Source organism: Balaenoptera ricei, chromosome 2 (assembly GCF_028023285.1).
Source record: "Balaenoptera ricei isolate mBalRic1 chromosome 2, mBalRic1.hap2, whole genome shotgun sequence".
NCBI classification, from domain to species: Eukaryota; Metazoa; Chordata; class Mammalia; order Artiodactyla; family Balaenopteridae; genus Balaenoptera; species Balaenoptera ricei.
The window spans coordinates 107861108-107868122 of record NC_082640.1 but is presented as its reverse complement, the minus strand read 5'-3'; positions in this window follow the sequence as shown (position 1 = coordinate 107868122).

The following is a 7015-nucleotide window of genomic DNA, read 5'->3' as shown; positions in this document are numbered from 1 at the left end:
CTAGGCTGTAACCTCCAGTTCTATATGTATGCTTCTGAAGACAGGGGACCATGTTACTCTAGGTTCTCTGAGAAGCAAATGCCAGACAGGATTTGACATGCAAGAGATTTATTGGGATAAACACCTGTGAGAGAAATAGTGGAGAGAGAGAGGAGGCTGGGAGAGCTGTCTGACCCCAGAGAAGGAGAAAGGGAAGGAAGGAGGAAAGATAGGAATATGTCTGCAGGGACTGTTTGGTGGAATTTCCTGTTTCTGTCATATAACTGTGTTCTTTAGGGTATTTATTAGCCCAGAGAGTGTGGATTACAATTACACAGTGAATGGGATAATTATATATTTATGATATATTTCTTATAGATATAAAAGGAAATCATTAGGTTCTTGGAAGAGACAGAAAGCGTCTATGGTCCATGTTGTGAGGTGGCAGATGGAGAGATTTTGAAAGTTATGCCTCAGTTATCCTGTGGGTCTGATTAGGCAAAACGTACAATCCCATCTTTGAAGTCCCAAGAAAATCAGCATGTCAATCAAATGTCTACAAATCATATATGACTGACAGGAGCTTGCCACACGATTTAAGGACATTGTGTTTTCATTCATTTTACATAGTGGAATAGGTTTCAAAATTTTTTTATTTGAAAATAATTTCAAATTTGCCAAAACATTACAAAATAAAAATAGTACAAAATAAAAAGAGTGCAAAAAATGACCACATACCCTTTATATAGATTCACCTGCAGTTGATATTTTACTCCATTTGATTTATCATTTACTCTGTCATTGTTCTTCATTTATTTTTTCTGGATTATTTGGGGTAATAATCTACTGTTTGTATTCCAATTTTGTGAGGTCATCCAATAATGTCCTTTATTGTACTTTTTCCCTCCAGTACAGGATTAAGTTTATGGTCAGGTGTTGTATTTAGTCATGCTTCTTTAGCCTCCTTTAAGCTGTACCATGAAATACTCTTATGATAAAGAAAATCTAGTTTATTGAAGAATATAAACTTCCAAGGTGAGGACTTGGTCAATCCTGTATGTTGTTTATACACATGGCCTAGAATAGTGCCTGGCACGTGGTAGCACTCAGTAAATGTCTGATGAATGAATGAATGAATGAATGACGTTTGTGGATGTCCACATTTTCCTAAGAGGAACTGACATAAATGAGTTACATTGGTCTTTGTATTTTAAAAGCATTTGTACTATGTTTTTAAAAGTTTTATCTTTACAAATAGTTCGTGTTGTTTTGTAAAACTAGATTTCTGTGTGTGTGTGTGTGTGTGTGTGTGTGTGTGTGTGTGTGTGTGTAGAGCTTAACTGTTCCTCAAGACATCTCTGTTACTCCCTGCTCACACCATTACCTTAAATCCCTTCTCATCCCTGTACCAACTTTTAAACATTTTAGTGTTGTTGGAAAGTGAAGTGGAAACCCAAGCTGTCCCGGAATGAGGATTGGCATCCAGTGTCCTCTGGGCCACGCAAAACATTTGTTCCCTGCATCGAGGGCTGTAATGAATCTGAATGTTCAGATAAGACTAGTAGCCATCATAAAAAAAATACATGCTGGCTCCTGTGTCTACGTGTTGACTGACAGAATGTCCACGTGGTAGGAGGTTCACTGACATGATTACAATCATAGCTCTGTGAATGGAATGCCCAGGAAAGCTGTTCATCAGTCACAGGAATGTCTACCTTGTTCCAGAGGGTCCGTTACACCATCCCACATTGTCTGAATTGTAGCCCATTTGCTGGAACCGGAGGATGGCCCAGCCTTGTGCTGGCTATGCCAAGGACCGCCTTCAAGGACTGGCCTTTGGTGAAGATTCATCTCCTAACTTCCGCAGCCTACTGCTCCACTCTTACTGTAAAACTAGGGTTGATGGGGCTTCCCTGGCGGGGGCAGTGGTTGAGAATCCGCCTGCCAATGCAGGGGACATGGGTTCGAGCCCTGGTCCGGGAAGATCCCACATGCCGTGGAGCAACTAAGCCCATGTGCTCCAACTACTGAGCCTGCGCTCTAGAGCCCGCATGCCACAACTACTGAAGCCCACACACCACAACTACTGAGCCTGCGCTCTAGAGCCCACAACCCACAACTACTGAGCCCGCATGCCACAACTACTGGGCCTGCACTCTAGAGCCCGTGAGCCACAACTACTGAAGCTCGCGCACCACAAGTACTGAAGCCTGCGCGCCTAGAGCCCGTGCTCTGCAACAAGAGAAGCCATCACAATGAGAAGCCTGCACACCACAACCAAGAGTAGCCCCCACTCGCCACAACTAGAGAAAGCCCGTGTGCAGCAATGAAGACCCAACACAGCCAAAAATAAATAAATAAATTTTAAAAAACCCAAAAAGCTAGGGTCAAAATTGTCAAGTGTTGATAAAAAAATCTTTGGCTCATGGTGTAATGTAAAGGGAACAGTGGGACTCAAACTGTATACATAGTTTACTTTTATCTATGAAAAGAACAAACTTTGTAGAAAAATGACTGGAAGGAATAATGCCAATATGGTTACAGTGGTGGCTTCCAAGTGATGGGACTATGGATAATTTATAGGATCTGATCTTGTGTTGTTGGATACAAGGAGCATATGAAAAATGTACTTTTATAGCCTCACATCTAAAAGTTAAATCTGACAAAGCTGGTTGAAGTTCTAAGCCATCTCAGTTTCTTCATATGCCAAGTGGGTATAATAATGCTAGTTATAGATTCTGTGATGCTGATACACTGGATAACTATGTAATATGCTTTCATTTTCTCAAAATAAAGAATCCTATTATTATTATAATAATCTCTATACTTATCTCGGAAGGAACTCCTTCCCTTAACTCTGCTTCTATCAATCATGGAGAGAGAGAGAGAGGGTTATAAATCCTGACTGGCATCTTGCCTGCTCTTTTCAAAGTCTAACCCAGTGAGATGGCAAAAGAGAGTAATTTTTTAAATGAAGAGACTTAGAGCTAATCTCCATCTGACATGTGCTTCTAACTCTAGCTTATGCTGAAAGAAGTGCTTATTAAGGACGGCTTGATTCCTTGCTTCTCACTCCTTTTTCTCTCCAGTAGAAACCTTCTACTCCACCAGCATAGTTCCTTTCAATTCCTGAATTTATAAATGTGAGAAAACCCTCAGAACACGATGTATTCTTACAGAATGGTCTAGGGGACAAGAAGAGTGATTGACAACTGCAGAAATTACATCTGAGGTTTAGTCCTGCAGGAAAAGGGGATACAAATTGCCTGCAAATTATCCACAAGTCCCTGATGAGCCTGAGGAGAAAATTTAAGAAGCTTCAGTCTTTCTTCAGCAAACATGTTCACGTTTCCTTTTGCTATAACAAACAAACACCCAAGAGAAATTATCCCGGAAAACACTACTTTTGTTTCTTATCCCTGTCAAATGTGATAATAGGAAATGTGTAAATGTCAATTAATAGCCTTTATCATGTGCCAATAGTGTTCTGTGTATGATTCTGAACAGAAGAGGTATATGAGCTCTGATGGATGGGTTTATAATGTAAGGAAGAAATTAGGTTTTATGCTATAAAAACACATGGTGTTAACTTTATAGGGTGCATATGAAATAGCCTGTAAGGATTTTCACTGCTGATTTCAGTAAACATGCATCACTTAGAAGAACTAAATACAAGAGAATAATGGTAACAGTAATGATGATTGATACCTAGACGTCTAAAGGAACAGGTTATACTTCTCTTCTAACTAAGAGTACATGAAAGTATGATGTCCTAGACTTTGCACATACCTGGCTTACAGTCTTGACTTCCTAAGGTACCAGCACAGTTCTACTCACAATGTGATCAGCAGACCAGTGCTGATTCTCAAACTTTTTCTTACATGTCTTGATATCGTAAGTACAGAAATTGAGAATAAGCATTTAGAACTTCTTAATATCGATGTGACAGAGTAATTGTATGTCTGTTGAGTCTCATAATAACAAACTGGGGGCTTGTATGGTACATGTTTTTGTCTTTTTAAATTTCATTTTTTAAGCAATTCAGTTTTTTACCTTATTTTACAGAAGTATTTGTCTATGACAAATTGGGGGGAAAACTGGGCCCTTAACACAGATAGTTTGAGAAACACTATTCTAGAATGTTATAAAACAATTGATGAGATACATAGAAACCACCTGTATACGCCTAAGACTTCTCACCTGGAAAGTGGATTTAAGGATAGCACTTACCTCTTGAAGCTGGATCTGAGAATGAAGGGGAGATAGATGTATGTAAGGTATTTAGCACGGTGCCTGCCCTTGGTAAGTATCCCCACAACATTGGTTCTTAGAGTTATCGAATAAGTAAGACTTGCAGAGGGGCAATTCTGAATTATATGCATGTGGGACACAGCTTTTGTTTGTAACAGGTCGTTGGTGAATAACTCCTTCAACATGTAACCTCCCTCTGGAATTGGGCCACTTCGTTCGACAGACTAGGAGTTCATTCACCATTGACTTGCACAAAGCAACCAACATTTGATTCTTGGTCTCAGGACTATTCAGTATTAACTGCTCCACCATCATGGTGTGGAATGTCTTTCTGTATGTTTCCTTTGGTTTTCCTCCATTCATTAAGTTGAGTGATTGCTGTGACCCTCAATAACTGAATTATTCTGATCTTTATTTTTTACTAAGCACCTGTATTATTTGGGGACTAGGATAAAATGACTTGTCACTTGCAGATGGAAAGTATGGAGACGTAAACTTGTTTCAAAAGATGCATCACTTTAGGTGGTAGTTCACAGGGCAGAGAAAAACATATGCAGTCTCTTCTGGTGAAAGAGGCTGAACGATCTTTTAAAAGTGTGTTTTGGCTAAATGTCAAAATCGAAGGTCACTGCCTCTTCAACAGGCATTCGTTGTGGCCAAAGAAAGCTACCTATTTCAAAGCATAAATGATTAACTGAGGATAATTCAACCAAAGAGGTTTTCCTTTTTGAATTACAGTACAATATGATGGAGAAAATGAGGCTTTATAGTTGGACTAACTTGGGTCCAAATCATGGTTTTGCAATTTAACTGGACCCATCAGGCAAGTCCTTTACTCTCTTTGACCCTCAGTTTCCTAATCTATAAATCAGGGGCTAACGGGACAGTGTTTGAGCATAATAGGTGCTTAAATAATATTAAATCCCTTCTTTATTTAGTTAGTAAACTTCAATTCTTTTTCTTTAAAATAATCAATGAGATGATTTTAACAAGATTCCATGAATAGAATCAGATTTTAAAATATAATAAAGATAATATGTCAGTATTTACTTTTAAAAACATGCATTGGATTTGGCAGGTTCAACAACAGACTGTTTACAAATGTGACTGACTCTTTCCAAGGTGAAGCATCTTCAACTCCTTTGCACTCTGCCTAGAACTCTTTGCTCTAGCCAGAATAACTTTCCCATGCGCGTGACTTGGCTCATTCTTATTTTTAGTCCATTGTGTTTAGCACTCTTCTTGAAATGACCTTCTGTCGCCTCCCTGGCAAACCCCACACTCCTTTAAAATCGTTCATTATTCACGTGGTCCTGAATTGGCAGAAAGAAATCTGGTCAAGCTATTCATTCTGGACCATCTTCCAGGGAGCTGCACTAGTCCCCATTTTGACATATTTTCTTGCTAAGATTTCCTACACTTTTTTTCGTATTTATAGATTCTTTCTCCCTATCAGAACTATAAAGTTCCACTTCTTGGGGTTACACTGAGGACATTCAGGATCAGAGAGGCTGTCACTTGCTCAAGGCTATACAATTTATGGCTGATTTTAAACAGGTAGCCAGTTCTTTGGGTTTTTCCTTTGGTATTGTTTTCATTTCACGACCCTACTTCACTTAGTAGAAAATGGTCAGTATTACCGACAGACCGACTGAGAAACAGTGGGGGAACTCCAGGCATGGAGAGACAGCTCTAGAAGGAGTAAGAGCGGATGAGGGGCACAGAGTGGGGTTCAAGAGATGGAGTGAGAGAGGGAGAAAGCATGCCTCAAAGAAATAATTGGCTTACACCAGGCATTTCACATTCAAGGGAAATAAGAAACACCTAAACAGCAATACCACCACCACATTTCTGCTCTGCTTCTATTTTGTGCCTAATAAGCAACATTATTGTCACTGCCAATGAAAACAGCAACATCACTGTGCTTTTCCCCTGGCGCTAACTCTAAACAATCTACTGGATTTGGGTCAAAACTGTAAACTGCCGGCATGTTAAAAATAAAAGCAGAAAAACAAACCTGGCCTTTTCCTTTAGGGTTGTGAGGGTGAATGCAGGACAAGAGCCAGAGAAAAAGAGTTACTATAAAAAATAACCAGTGCAGACATCCTTGAACTGATGTTTTCTATAAAAATCTGTTGGCTGTGAATTGAGAAGAGTGAAGTCGGGAAGGAGAAAGGAATGGGGAATCAAGTGGTGTCTGCTTATCGTCAGCTAGCTTTCATGTAAGAGTCATGGCAGGGTCAGCAACAAACTAGCCAGGTGGCAACTCCAGGCCATGCTGCCATAAATAAATAGTTATGTACTAATGTCACACAACCAGAGCTAGATGCAAAGCATATGGGAAGAAAACATTCTGATGTAAATATTCAAAAGAATCTATGGTTGCTGAATTCAGGATCCATGTTGATACTGGACTTGGAGACGCCTGGGAAAATAAAGTGATGAAGCTTTTTTAAAACATGGACTAAAAGATTCTTTGAAATATAGATTGTTTCCTTTCAAAAAAATTCTTAACCTTTGGCCTAAGACAGTGTGACTTTTTTGTGTGTAGTAATTAAGCATTACTGAGAGTTGGCAAGAGCACAGACCCTGGAACCAAATTTCAGGAGTTTAAACTTTACCCCTGCTGCTTACTTGTTCTCATGACCGCTGAAAAGTCACTTAACCTTTTCATGCCTCAGTTTATTCACCCTGCACAAAAAGGAGGAGGATGGCAATAGTACCCACCTCCTAGAAAATTATACAGATCAAATAAGTCAATGTGTAGGGAGCAAACAACACCTGG